Source organism: Mugil cephalus, chromosome 3 (assembly GCF_022458985.1).
Source record: "Mugil cephalus isolate CIBA_MC_2020 chromosome 3, CIBA_Mcephalus_1.1, whole genome shotgun sequence".
Lineage (NCBI taxonomy): Eukaryota > Metazoa > Chordata > Actinopteri > Mugiliformes > Mugilidae > Mugil > Mugil cephalus.
Genome location: NC_061772.1, coordinates 27424687 through 27437384, shown reverse-complemented (window position 1 = coordinate 27437384; position 12698 = coordinate 27424687).

Sequence of the window (12698 nt, the reverse complement as noted above, 5' to 3'; positions counted from 1 at the left end):
CCTGTCTTTTGCCAGTGACTGGCACACAACCCAGCAATAGGATGCTTCCACCTCCATGCTTCAGAGTTGGCTTTCATCGGATGCAGGATTTCAACAAAGGGAACTTCATCCATCTACGGCACTAGTTTCTGAAACAACCCCGGCTCATCATCTGGAATTTTGGTAGGTAGGCTTCCCTTCTTAGGTAAGATTTCCCTCAATGACTTTTCATTTTCTGTCGCTCCCCTGCATCGACTAAACCTGGCATTCCTGCCCAGCAGTCCTGCTTCTGGATCTTGTCTCAACATACTTTTTTTATTTCATTAACCTTTTAATCATTGGCCTCGTGGGGCCTATGTTGAATTGTCATATTGATGCTTTGTTTGTTGCCTGGGCTCGTGTTGCATTTGCATTTGTTTCCCTATGCAGAGCTCTACTGAGCTCATGGGGCAATAAAAACTAAATTCGGTATAGAGCTAAAAGTAATAAACTAATGGTTGAAATAGTAAGCTAAGAATAGCACACGTAAAAATAGCTTTGGGAAATGGATGAACGGTTAGCAGCAGCAAAGGATCAGTGGTTCAGTTCAGTTCAAGGCAGTTTTATGTGAGCGGTTACGTGACGTCACAGCAAGTGAGGTCTCCATGGTTACGGCCGCCGAGTGGCAAAAATTGACGGTTGAACATGGAGATTAGCAGCATTAGCTTGAATCACTTTTTTAATAGCGTCTAAATTATTTTATTTTATTTATTTTTTTAAAGGCCAAGAGCTGTGGCGCGATTGATTGTACCAACACATCTGAAAAGCAGTCGGAGATATCTGTTAAAAAAAAAAAAAAAGATATATGCGTCAAAGAACAGAGACGTAAATGGATCGCGGCACTACGAAGAAACATCTGGAATCCAGGCACAGAAACCTGATGTTGTGGATCACATTTTGTGTCAGGTAATATTAATTTATACTCTATCCTTTTAAGGTCCGGTCGGACTCTACAGTATTGTATGGCTAACGTTACTTCTCAGTAAAGCTCTTAGCGTTAGCATTTAGCTACCTTTACGGAGCTCTCAAGTTTTGCAATTAGCGTCGAGTGAGATTTTTTCACTTGAGTGTGGGGGCTGTTTAAAGTTAACCTACCACGATTCATAAGCAAATATACTCCCTAGTTCCTAGACTGTAATAAGCAGTTATTGTGGGAAAAAAAAATAATTAATTAAGTGATAAAATGATTCCCATTTGTGGAAGGCGTGGTTAGGACGCTCCTATTTCACCTAGCAACGAAAAATACTCTTTTCTGATAGGCTGATTGTTCGCTGATATCTTCTGATTGGCTAATTGGTCGCCTCATAGATAATTAATCTCTTTTTAAATCTATGTGCGACGAGTTCTATTACTGTTCGGACTGAGAAATGTCATCTGTGGCTTGAGTGCGTGTGAATTTATTGAAATGCATGTGACAGCCCTGTACAATTATCATAACTGAAATGAAGTAAAACTAACTCAAACGGAGGCTAATCCACTTTTCATAATAAGGGGGTACTGTAGTACAAAGCCTTGGAGCTGTGTTGTATGAAGTACCAAAAGGTCACACCTTAGTATAAGTACACAAGTTATTAGACAACTGATTTCTGGCCGCATGTCAATGTTCATGGCCCATTTGTGATTTGGTAGTTTGTATGGATCACTGTCGAGTCCAATTGTCCTCAATTTGATCTGATAATCCACATTTTCCCCCGGTCTCGCTGTATTTACTGCTACATTTCACCATGTTTTTGCCACTCCCAAGACACTTTCAGTGTGTCAGTCAAGTAATAATTTAATCATAGAGGAAAAAAAAAAATAGATAAATAGTCTAGAGAATAGAAAAAGGTTGGGAAACACTGCTAAGCACCACTTCTAAATTGCCCTTTAGCGATATTTCAGGCTTTTCCTACGTTGCAGCCGCCGCCTGATAAGATTGCAGATAATCGCTGGGAACAAGCTTTTATTAGAACTCTATACTTAAAAAAAAAAACCTAAAGTCAAAAAATACCTCCTGGATCTATTATGAGGGTGGGACCTCATTGCTCTGTCTGGAGAGAACTAGACTTGTCACTTTGAATTCTGTCTTGCAACTTTCAGTGGCACAGCATTCAGTGTGATCTTTATTTTTAGCTCAGGAGCTCAATGCATATATCAGCACTGTACTGCGCAAGCACTGACACCCTCTCATGCTCTCATTCACAAGAATCTCTTCATTGTGTGTGTGTGTGTGTGTGTGTGTGTGTGAGAGAGAGAGGGGGGGGGAGGGATGGAGGGAGGGGGGGCGAGAGAGAGTGTGTGTGCGCACACAGGGAGGCAGGTCTTGGCTAAAGTTTATTAACTTTCTCTGAGCCAATGGGGCTCCTTGTGCGTTTTTCCTGCTGACCAATGGGGCAGGCCGAGAGGATGGAGGTGGGTGTTGCTTAGCAACTGCAGGTAGAATCTCAGATCATGTCGGACCCATTGTTTTATCTCGCTTCCCCGAGACACATTACATGCTATCTGTTGTCATTTGTTAGTTAAAAAAAAAAAAAAAAAAACACTCCAGTGCAAATGCGTCACAAAGTTGTTAACTCTATTGTTAAACAGAGATCACAGTTGACTTTAGAGGCATTTAACCCCTAAAGGCGCTGTCTTTTTTTAAATGCATTGCCATATGTTACTACATATAATTATTTTAACTACACCGCTGAGCACATGGAAGGGAATTTTTTTAGGTTATTCCTTCATTTTTCTTCGTATCCCCCACCACCACCACCCCCCTAATTCCAGTAATAATAACCTTCACTGAACCTCATGCAGAGTCAGAGATGAAGCTTTATAAAAACACAGACAGCTCAGACCAGATGTACATGAAACATCAGTGTTTGCAACCTTTAAACTGCCACACCCCCACATACCATCACACGCTGAAGCAAATGCACACATTAATTATGAATCTTTATTATAATTCTGATTAAAGGAACCTTGAGTGTATTTTATTTTTTTTAAATAAACACAGTAAACCCTTTTGCTTTTCATATCTGTGCACGGCGAAGAGGAGCGACTACTCCGTATAAAAGCGTACTGTATGATCTCTCCTCAGTGCTCCCGACTCCCACAAGGCTGCACGTCACAGCTGTGAACTTTTTGTCCCCTGTCTAATTAGATGACCTGATATCTTAAAGCAATATGTCAGAGTGGAACAACTCGTTGGAGAGAGCTGACCACCAGGACTGTCTGTCCTTTTACCACTAATGGTGTCGCTCGTTGGCTTTTGTTTTACCTGCGTTGGCCTAGAATTATATTTATATGACACCTAACGACAGGTACACACATCGACGTGGACAGAAGTGTCTCTGCATTGTTACTTCTTTAATGTAATGGCAGGAAATCTGTCTTCACTTTTTTTTTTATTACCTCAAATGGCCATAGGAGAGAAAGCCCTAAAGAGCTGCCTGTGCTCACCGTCCCGTCCCGTGATGCTTAATGCAAATATTTAAATGGGGTTTATGGAAATTGTCATGTAAAACAGGGCCGTGAACATTGTTGTTTACACCCCGTACATCGTGTCCAGTAAATGCCGCTGTGGGGGAGAAAAAAGGAACACAAGGACGTACAAACTATATACATTTTTTTTAAAAAAAACACAACTGTGTTGTCCACTGTGCTGGAGCAGATTTGTGGAGATATTTTTTAACCTGAAAGGGCTCTTGAATGCAGTGATTCTGGATAAGGTAAGCAGTGAAATTCAAACCAGTCATGAAGGAAGGAAATTAAAACAAAATGTAGCTTTGATAGTTTATGAATTCTCCATATTTAAAGATGTTTTGCTGGATAAAGCAAAACATTCAAAGTCTTTGCTGTTTTTATGACGTGGGCCGATGTGATGTGTGCCTGTTTTTGACTATGAATGAAAAAGGGCGGCCAGGAGGTTGGTTGTAAAAAAAAAAAAAAAAAAAAAAACGAGGCCCCGTCGACCTGAAGTAGCAACAAACATCTATCCTCAAGGACGTTATACCTACAATGTCTGCTGCAACAGTACATACAGAAAAGAGACTCACACACCACCTTCTGCACCCTCAGAAAATTATTCCGCATGATGACTGTACCTGGGATTTATCAGATCTCTCTTTTTATATATATATATATGTATATGACTATTTGTCGTCCTCGTTTTTTCACCCAGCAGTTTCATAAACCTCCTTCGTTTCTCTCTCTCTCTCTCGGCCAACACATTTTTGTCAGGAAACAGATGTGGCAGCAAATACCTGGCTCCCTTTTTATCAATACACAGCTGACTGTTGACAGGACCTTGTGTGCAGTGGTAATCGGGGGGCGGGGGAGGGAGGGGATGGGGTGAGATTTACAGTTTCCTTTACCAGGTAATGTCTCCTGTTGTGAAACAATGTGACAGAAAATCAGTACATCTGTGATGGCTCAGCAGTGTTCGTTGCCCCTCTACATTCTCCTCCAGGAGCTTATCCAAAGCCCACCTCAAACGTACTGTATGTAGCCTGTGGATGACTCATCCTCGGGAGAACGAGCTGTACGGTGCAGGTAGCCTCGCAAATAAACATCTCACCATTTGCAGAGTCTAACCGGAGTACTTTGCCGACTTAAAGTCTGATCCCACCGACTACGAGCGCAAACTCTGACATGCCACTTCTGTTTTATTTTTTCTCTCTCGTTGTGTGTAAGGTAAAAAACGTCACCCTGTTTTATTATCTGCCTCTTCTGTGTCATGAAAGGCGCGTATCGGTTAAAACGCACAGCGCTGAGACATCAGTTAAGGCTTTTTCCCTTTCTTTTTTTTTTTTTTGTCATTGTGTTTATTGAAACAGCAAATTTGTCATCATTGCAGCAATCGCCATGGAGACAGGGTTAAGTCCCAAACCTACTGGTATTACACAGTGCATGAGTGTATGCTCATTACCGTTTACCACAACTTCCAGGAAGGCTGCACACGGGGTGGATGGGTGACTCCACCTCTTTAGGATGGTTATGGGAGCATGTGGGCATTCAAATTAGCTCTGATTCGCACCTGTTCCCGCCGGTCGTTCTGTAAAATCATTCCCACGGCATCCGCGGTCCGCTAAAAGTTTGTCACCAAAGGGAGGATTTTCCCGTCAGTGACGATGCGGCTGAACGGTTGCGTAAATGTGTACGTCACAATTTTGAAATTACATTTTTGAGCAGTGAGCAATAGAAACTGTGAAACTCTACAAAATACCTAACTACAGTTCATGGTTACACAAACCGTTCGTGGTCGAACACACCATCACGTTACCTTCTCGAATCATGTCGCGCTTACTTTGATAAATAACCTTTATTATATTGAAGTCGTGTTTGTTGTCACTTCCACAATATGTTACTAAAAACATACAAAGGTGTAAAATACTGTTCTCCTAGTCCCACTGTTCTATGCATATGCAGATGAAACACGCACGATAACTGCTAGAACTGCCACTATCTACACTACAACAACACAACACTACAACAACAACACAGAATCTGAAAACATTGTCTAAACAGAAGATATACGGAATCTAACTAACTGTACAGTTGTGTTTACAGCTACACAGGATAGCCGGAAGCTAAAAGCCTATGAATGAACGTAATTATTGGCATTAATATAGAATGAACATTGTTTCTGCTACAATGGGCACTGACGGCTGTGCAGAAGAGTCCAGATTGCCTTAGATGAGCTACAACTCCAACGAGTTTTACTCATCACAGTCTGAAGTGCATGAAGAAATATGACACAGTAACCCAGAAGGCCCATCACCAACCATGAGCATGACTAGTCGTGTCCACTTGAGGAGCTTCGTCACAGCCTGAATATGTCTAAAGGTTATGACCATATAGTTTCCGACCGTTTAAAGGTGCTTTGAGACCACGTTGGATCCCATTTAACTACACCCGCTGGCCTGAAATCACGAGAAAAGGGGACCAGTTAGCGCTTATTTCAAGTTCCTTTTGACCCTTTCACGTCACGACTACGTAACAGTGGTTAGCTAGCGCTGGAGCAAATACAAATCACCACAGAGCAGAATGGGAGGCTAACGTTCACTTAACGTCACCAAAATGTCATCTTCCTGTGTCGTTGGGCGCCAGAATCAGAGGAGTAAGATTAATACCTCCAAAATCAAATGTTATTTATTGACTGATAACTTTTATTAATCAGAATTCCTCCTGAGATTTGTCTTAAACCACAACACTTATTCATCACACACCAGCTGCATCAAAAAGATCGTAGCAACCTGGATTTGAACACGATAAGATGAAAGGATTGAACCGAGGCAGTCATAAGACCTTTGTCTTTTCTAAGTTTAGCTACATGCAACAAGGCTCTAGGAAATCAAAGTGATGCTAAACGTAAAACAGCTAACAAACACTTTGCTCTTTTGTTAGCCTCCTTGTTAACCATTAGCCTGAATAATGGCCTCCACTGGCGTATTCAGATAGAACTATTGTTTATATAACACGCGTGTAGTTAACTTACCCAACCATGTAAGTGTAGTTTGCTGTAAAAACGTAGCCGTTGGTCCAGTTCAGGATTACCCAAACCTGACGCATTGTTTGTTGTCTGGCCTTAGCTAGGCAGAACTTCAGCTCACACAGCGCAAACCTCACCTGTTAAATCTTTAAGATAAGTCGTTTTCACGACCATTCAGGACATACCTGTTGACATCTAAGTATTTATGTGCCCTTGGTTTCTCTTTAGTGTACAGTACGTGTAAATGATCCTTTCATTGTTTTATTACAAACGGGTCGGCCAGTCTGGGCATATCCGTTAATGTTAACGCTTACGTAACATTCACGGTCCTGGAGAGTGAGTAACAGTATATATTAAGATAAAACAATAAAAAATTACAAAGGGAAATTCTGTACATGTAAGTTACAGTATATTAACTTTCCGTTTACCTCCTAACGTTTCTGAAATCATCAGCAAACCTGTCACAACTTGCGACAAGAGAAGGTCTTTCAAATGGTTTCTCCTCATGAACACAGTAAACACAAACCCATTTTAAGGCACCCAGGGAGGACTTGATAACACCCTTGACTGTCTTCAAAGTTAAAATGCATATGAGGGGTTGCACAAGATTTATTAAAGTCAACCGTTACGTGATGAAAGTCAAGTTGACAATCGACTAGTCTCTGGTGACATCACTAGTAGAAACACAGTAGAAAGTAATTAAATCTGTATTCTTGACCTGAAGACATACGCTGAGAACAGACTACAGCTACATGCCGTGAGCAGCAGAAATGTACAGGCTGTATAAAAACAGGCTGCACGTCAGCACCATCAGTAGCATTTAATGGTACTCCACAGCGTGTTGTTGATAGTCGATGTGCAGCCTCCTCCTCTCTGTTACCACAGGACGTTTGGTGAAGTTGTTAACTGACCGATGTCCAGAGGATTTGGAGCGTTCCTCTGTTAGCGTTAGCGTATATCTTTTCAGATACGTTGCAGTAAGTTGTATTTCAGGACTGACATGTCATGGTAGTATGAGCTTTCATCAAGTGTATTTCCACACACTTGATGAACCGCTACTAGTTTGCTGCAACACCTCCTCACCTGTCTTCTAGGAGGCGTCCATGTTGTTATTGTGAAGTCGGCAAACTTTTTTTGAAAAAGCAATATTGACGTCACGTCCTCAACAGCTTCCTGATCCTCGTTGTGGCCGCCTGAGTCCGCCTCTAACAAATGGCCACGCACAATTTTATTGCCACGTAACCGGCGCGCAGATCTGCAGATTTTCTTTTATGTGGACGACGACACTAAACAACCACGCTGCACATTACGTGGCCCCCCCTCGGTTTTCCCCACGCAGTTGGACATCCTGCCGGGGGGGAAAGGCAGTGTAATCTCCACACAGCTCTGCAGCCCCCTTATCCTTCCTGACACCCCTTTTTATTCTGCAACTGAGCCACTTTTTATTTAAGCCTAATTGGTTTTGTTTCAAATAAAGTTAGAGCCACATCCATGTTACACCCACACAGGTGTTTTCACTTGGTTTGCCTGATTAGACCTCCTCTCAGGACTGTGTGGGCGTGTACAGACTGTGCTTGATTCACATCTGCAGCACTGCACTGTTAGCTCCGTTGCATCTATTAGGGTAGTAAATCTTTATTAATATAAATATATATATACATTTTAACATTCTTACTTGTGCATATAAATAAATTAATCACGTCAGATTTCCTCCCATCTCTTTCTCGTTCATTGTTCAGTTTGTAGACGTCAACAACCTGTTTCGATCATATTTCTGGAACCACAAATCAGACCTGTGGCTAAATTAAAGCACGTTATTTTTTCCCCATTATTGTAAAATTCAATTGAGTTCGATGGGAGATTTGTCAGGTATCTTCAGCTTGATGTGTGTGTGTATCCTGCCACCATTCGATCAAACAACTAGACATCTGCTAATGCAGTTGCTTATCTTTTGTACCGATGATTCATTCGGGAGAATTTTATGTCAGTTCCAATCTTTGACAGTGCACTTACAGACCTTTTTAATTTTTTTTTTCTTCTTCTATTTCTCGAGTGCTGGTCTAGTTAAATGGCTCCTGCCTCCTAGCCGCATTTTATTTTACATCCATGCTTTTGAGAACTACAGGTAGAAGCATTTTCCGGTATCCCTAATAAGGAGATGAAATCATTTGTCAAATTGCTCTTGAAAGATTAATGTGTTTTTATAGCATTAAAATGTTTTGTTTTTTTTCTGCCTTCAAATGGAACTCGTGAGCTTGTGGTTATGACGTAGGAAGTCGTTCGGCATTCAACCATAAGTTGTGAAAAAACCGCTGACCCAGGCTAATATACTTATCTAATGTATAGGCAAACCATACCATAAAGTCTAACCTTAACCATCAACTTCTACCAATTCTCAGGTAAACACGACTTCACTTGAAAGTGGTGAACGTGCTTAGGTTTATGGTTAAGATCATGGATCGGAGCAGGATTCATTACAGCTTTAGTGAGAATTCTAGCTAGTTGCTAAAGCGATTGCAAAACGGGCAGACTAGGCAAACACTCGAGACCTAACAAGTCTCTTTAACCCATGGTCGTACACAGCAGCAGCTTTTTGAACCAATCAGGGCTCTGTACAGAGTTGTGTTTGCGTAAATGCTGCATGATGCAATATGTCATTCTCTTCTGATTCCATTGATAAAAGTCAATATAGGATTCAACCAACGCATTTTTTCAAAACAAAACAAAAAAAAAATCGACTTCTTATTTTTTGTAACCGTGTGATTACTCAAGAAGAACGATACCACTTTGAAGTTTCTATCAAAAAAAGTCAGAATGGCTTTCAAAAGAGACCAAGGCCATACATGAGCTCCAAAGTGTTCACGAAACAGCATTCAAGTTACATTGTCTATGTCCCAAATAAGTGTTTGTTTGTTTGTTTTGTTGTTGTTGTTGTTGTTGTTTCTGCAAAATGGCCGAAATGATAAGTGGTTAAAGATACTACAGGACATAGACGCAGTGACTCATGCACATAGCCTGTACCAGCGCAAGCTATTTATACTTGTGGGCTTGTGGCTAATGGACACTGAGTCTTTTTTACCAGTTAATTTACCAACGTTAATTTTCGTTTTCACTTCGTGCTTCACTTTCAACCACGGCGTCTGAAACATTCACCGAAATATAGATGGAGTAGGAAACGGAAATGCCATTTCCGCAGAACTAAATTATTGAATGACTGCGTTATGACTGTCACATTCAAAAAGACTGAAAATAATTTGCATTGCAATATTTGTTTTTTCTTTTTCTGTTTGGTGAATACTTTTCCTGGGAAAGTTGGTGGGAAAGTTTTCTAAAGTAATAAAATTGCTAACAGTTAAAAAACATTAAACGGCTCCTAATGGCAAACGCCCGTAAAGGTTTTAATTCATGCTCAGTTTTTTTGCATGAGAGTTTTTTTTCACGATGGCGACAACGTCGGCCTCATGCACAACCCTTTCAGATGAAGTGTTACCATGGATATAATTCAAGCTGTATGTGGGCTGAATTTCTGCAGATAGAGGTTAATTAAATTTTCTCCTGCCTACCTTCGTCTTTAATTTTAAAAACTTGCACAAAAAAAAAAAAAATTAAGATAAATGCACCTGCTTTATAGAGATGGGTGGTGTGTGTGTGTGTGTCTGTGTGTGTGTGTGTTGGGAGGGGGTCTACTTAAAAACCAGCCCCTTAAAAAGAGTGGGAACTTTTAAGAAATCAGATTTAGTGCAAAAAGAAACCACACTTATCATATCTCCTCCCACTTTTTTATTTTTTTTCTGTCCTTTTCTTTTTTTGCGTGTTGCTCACTCAAACCCTGACAGAGAGGGGGGGGGGGGGGGGGGGGCTTGATTCAGTGCCGACGCACAGAGGGCTTCTCTGTCAGATGACAGGAAACATCACTTCCAGGACCGAAGCAGCCGTTTGATAAATAACACGCGTGTCTCCGGGGCGCACAATGAATCTCAAAGACTCAAATTGTGGCCCTCCGTCATTGTCTCCGATGAACGTACTGTACACGGCGCACACTTTCATCATGCGTACTGTACTGTACACACACAAACACTAGGTCTCTCTCCATCTCCAAAGATTAAAAAACAATATCCAGCTTATGACTGCAAGTTAGGCAGACACCCACACTCATTTGCAGTGAAAGGCAAATGACCCTGGTGATGAGTCACTGCATTCACTCCAAGATATATATATGTATAACACACGCACACATATATTTATGTGTGTGTATATATATATATAAAACATGCTTAAATCACTTCAAGCAGAGTGAAGCACAGGTTCACACCATTGTGTCTCTTGAGTGAGCTCAAGTGTATCTTGATGTTTTTTTTTTTTTTAATTAATATAATATAAAAAGTAGTTGAGCAAAAATAGCACGTCGCTAGAATGTGTCTTTATAAACGTGCATTTTAAATTTTACATTTGTAGAGTTTTGCTGCATTTCTGCTTTTCATCAACTAGTTATTGTGATAATTAGAGTGGGAGATTTCTAAATGACAAACAATGAATTTGCGTAACTTAGCATAAAGCGACGTCTCGTTAGGCGCGTTTAACTTCAGCCAAAAGACTGATTTTTAGCTTCACAGGCCTAAAAAAAAAATGTGCTTTGAAACATAGGAATTAGTGCAGCTGAAATAATGCCTACTTCCTAAATGACTTGCTGAAGAAAAAGAAAAAGCAGCAGGTTGATTCAGCTGTGTGTGTGTGTGTGTGTGTGTGCGTAATTGTGCGTCATGTCAGGAGTGTGTGCGGGCGGTAAGACGACTTTCTTCTTTTTATCGGCACGATGAAACTTTCTAAGTGATAACGACTCATTTCTCGAGAATGCGAGCGGCGCAGGTGACAGATGTTTTAAGAGAAATGGAAAAAAGAAGCCAAACGTTTTTTTGTTTTTTTTTTTCGCGGATTCCACGTCAACGGCGAGACGCGTCCAGTCTGTCTGTCTGTCTGTCTGTCTGACCACAGTTTGTACGAGACCCGAACCTGAGACTCATTTTTGGGCATTAGGCCTGAGGGCTGCAAGTGTTATCTGGCTGCATCGAGTTTACTTTGTTTAAGAAAAGAAAGAATAGTGGAGTGTATGGGGGAGGGAGTGTAACGGGAGTCTTTAACAGGGAGTAAAAGGGACTGAAAGGATTTTGATCCAGTGATATTATATATCTGTGCTGGTCAGGGCCAGACAAAAGCGCACAGCAAACCACCAGAGAGCAAAGCATGTCATCTGAATAGTATGTCTTCTTTGCGGTGTTGTACATCCAAAGGCTTTGTGTGGCCGAATTTTGGCTGGTAGAAGGCACAAAGGAGGCAGTTTGTTCGCCCCTGACAAGTGTGCTTTTATTTGCGGCGGCCCTTTGATGTATAGAGAAACTTTGGCTGGGATATCCCTCGCAGACAAATACACAAGAAATCCCACTCCTTTGTATTATCCTTAACAATTCCCTCACCATTCACTGCGAAGCTTTTATTCCCCCTGCAAGACCTTTATTTTAAACTTTGTGCCTACTGTCTGTCCGTCAACTGTAATGGGGAATCTTGTCTCGCTTTTGGTGGTGGGGGGGGACGACGTTTGGGGAGATACGCTTATTTGCTGCCCTGCCAAGAATTCGATAAGGAGAGGTTAGATTAGCTTAGCTTAGCTTAGCGTAGTGGCTGGAAACAGTGGGAGACAATAGCCACCGTGGCGCTACCCAAAGTTTTTACCATGTTATCCGTTGGTTTGAGTCACACCGAGCAAAATTTCAAATGAACACGTTAAAGTTTCGTACAATGTTTTAAAGAATTGGATGTACGGACATTTCGGCAGAAAATGACGAGACGGCCACAACCTTTTATTGTAAAACTCTGTGAACACAAACAACTTCCTTCACTTTCTTAGATTTTTGTGATTATTTTGTTCTCTTTCTGAGAGAAATTTTATTTATAAAGCTATGAAGCTTCCTGCCTTCCTTTTTAAAAATGTAAAGATAAAAGTGTAACGGTGGAAAACGTGTACGTATACTGTTGTTTCCGTCCTGTAGTTTCTATTATATTTACTAATTATGTGGCATTTGCACTGAGGTCCTCAAATTAAAGATCTTGAAATATCTATATCTTTTTTCTTTTTTTTCTTTTTTTTCTACTTGAGCATTTCAATGACTTTTATTCCCTCTGCAGCAATAGCTGTCGATTTCCGATGTTTATTCGTGACCACAGAAGC